The following is a 2,500-nucleotide window of genomic DNA, read 5'->3' as shown; positions in this document are numbered from 1 at the left end:
ACACACACACACACACACACACACACCCTCACATCACTCATACTATACTGACAGACACACACACACACACACACACCTGCATCTTGGCTCTGTCGGTTTGGCTGCATGTGGTCGCATGTGTGGATCTGCACGCGAGAGGTGATCTCCATAGCACGTCTATAGTCGCATGGACTCGTGCTGCTCCTAACGCTGATTTGGCCTAAACGGTCAAAACTGTACAAGCGAATGATCAAACATTACATCGCACCTGTCGTGCCGTGACTGTCACGGTCCCTTCCTCCTTGCTTTGGCTGATGCTCCCCCCCCCCCCGTGCGCTATTTCAGGGCCAGGACAGCAGACGGCCTCGCTTTTGGAATGCAGAACACAAAACAAAACACTTCAACATTCTAAGGCTCGTGCTGGCCAGTTGCCCATTTCTCATTAGCGAATATCATCTTTATTTTTTTTTTACAACTAGCCTACAGCTTTGCAGGCCATTCCAGTGGCCATCATCCGGTCATGGCCTGAGTTACGGTACTGTGCTTCCTCCTCTCTTGATCTCTCTCCGACAGTGGCCGCCGAACACTCGGTGTGCGTGACCTGGAGAGACCCGGACCCCGTGTCTGAGCTCGCTCTCCTGGGGAGCACGCGGACCTGCCTGAGGAGCCATCCCATCGCTCGCGCCCAGCCCCGCCGGGTGCTCTTCCATAATTCGGTAACCCCCCCCCCCGCCCTAACAACACACAAACACACAACCTAAAACCCCACATTAGCGGGTGACAAACCGTGAGCTGTCCACGCGGGCTTCGCTCCTAACTCGCGCCTACACTCTTTGTGGAGATCTATATATAGGACGGCTATTGTTCGCGCCTCCTTTCATTCATTCTGAAGAGCTTGTTGTTCATACGCGAGCCTTATAAGTCGTGATCTCACGGAGGCTTAAAGCGGCTGTGATGCTTTATACTGGCCAGCCGCTGTGGCTCCTGGTGGGGCTGTTTACACTCGTAAGGGTCCAGGAGGATAGCCGTTAGCTTACATGTCACCGCGAGAAACCCTCGTGCATCTGTTACTCCCCCAAGGGTACGGGCAGGCTTACATTACGCTCCGTGTTACATTTACATTTAGTCATTTAGGCATTTAGCAGACGCTTTTGTCCAAAGCGACGCACAAGGGAGAGAGTTACTGTGTGTGTGTGTGTGTGTGTGCGCGCGTGTGGGTGAACTTCCTCGGCACAAATCACGAGTAATAACAAGAGCTCGCAATTGAGTTTCATTCGGACGTCGCCACGCGAAGCAGAAAATGATTTTCTCAACCTTGCCGAGCCTCTTAATTGCTTAATCACTCGCGCCGTTCACGGCCCGTAGCACCACTCCGCCGTTCCTATTCCTCCGTGCCGTGCTCGTCATTAAAAGCTCGCCAGTTACTTTTCTAATTATTCGCTAGTCATTCAAAGTAATAAGCTATTAATGTTTGATGCCCGGCCCGCACTGAATCGTCGCAGGCCCTACTAAGCTGAGATACCCCCCGAATCAGACTTAGTTCGGCGGCTTGGCTCCTTTCCTGAGACGTGGTACACCTACAACGTTTCGTTCGGATTGGGTTTGCCTGTGTGTTTCCCTGCGTGTGTGTGTGTGTGTGTGTGTGTGTCTCTCTCTCTCACCCCCTCAGACACACACTGCACCCCCCCCCCCCGGCTGCCACTGCAGGTCACCGTGTCGGACTCTTGTGCAACCCGTTTTGTGCTTCTACATATGGAGTGCCCCATACACCTAAAGGACTCCATTTGATAGTTGTGTTGAGTAAAGTGTGTGTGTGTGTGTGTGTGTGTGTGTGTGTGTGTTTTCAAGCATGTTTGTGCAGCCTGAAGAGGTGGACACACAGACTGGCAACAGCTGAAACGTAGCCATCGATGTGGCGCATGTGACGTCATCGGCGAATCACGCCGCGTATCCTGGGAGGAATAGTTCCATGGTGACCGGCGGTTGCTATAGAAATGCTGCTTCGGCTGGATGCTGGACAGCGAGCAAGAGGGTCTTGTTGTCTCCGGTAGAACCAGGCTTACAAGGGCGCGCGCCTCAAAAGCGACGGCGGTCGGCATTTGAAAGTCGGCGACGTGGCATGTAGAGGGAGCGAGCGGAGTCTCGCGCGCTGCACCGTGTGTACACCGGAGAGGCTGCTGTTTTCGCCGCGCGGGGACAGCACACCTAACGACGGTATCTCACTTACACTGCCGTGACAGATACGATACAGTAATACTCATCTCACTGTGGATGATGCAGTGCCCATGTGTGTGTGTGTGTGTGTGTGTGCGTGCATGCGTGCGCGATACAGAGAGACAGTGTGAGTGTTTATTGCAGAAGGACAGTTCGCCATGTGACACTACATTGTGTGTGTGTGTGTGTGTGTGTGTGTGACACACGGGGATTATTCGCGGGGAAGGACAACACGGCAAAGTGGCTTTGCTGGAAAAGGTCGCTGTCCGCGTGCTGAAAAAAGCTTCCCGTGTCCTCGCGCTGTCAC

At 53.6% G+C, this 2,500-nt stretch overlaps 1 protein-coding gene across 1 annotated transcript in view; it reads left to right on the top strand.

The window, feature by feature from the left end:
• Positions 1-397: 397 nt before the first annotated feature.
• Positions 398-2,500, top strand: part of LOC116221773 (protein FAM131A-like) — a 10,354-nt gene continuing 8,251 nt past the window's right edge. The window contains exon 1 of the mRNA XM_031572938.2: positions 398-695. The gene's annotated coding sequence lies outside the window, so the exon portion shown is untranslated. The remainder of the gene's footprint in view (positions 696-2,500) is intronic.

Source organism: Clupea harengus, chromosome 9, assembly GCF_900700415.2.
Source record: "Clupea harengus chromosome 9, Ch_v2.0.2, whole genome shotgun sequence".
NCBI classification, from domain to species: Eukaryota; Metazoa; Chordata; class Actinopteri; order Clupeiformes; family Clupeidae; genus Clupea; species Clupea harengus.
This window is presented reverse-complemented; position numbering and strand designations above follow the sequence as displayed.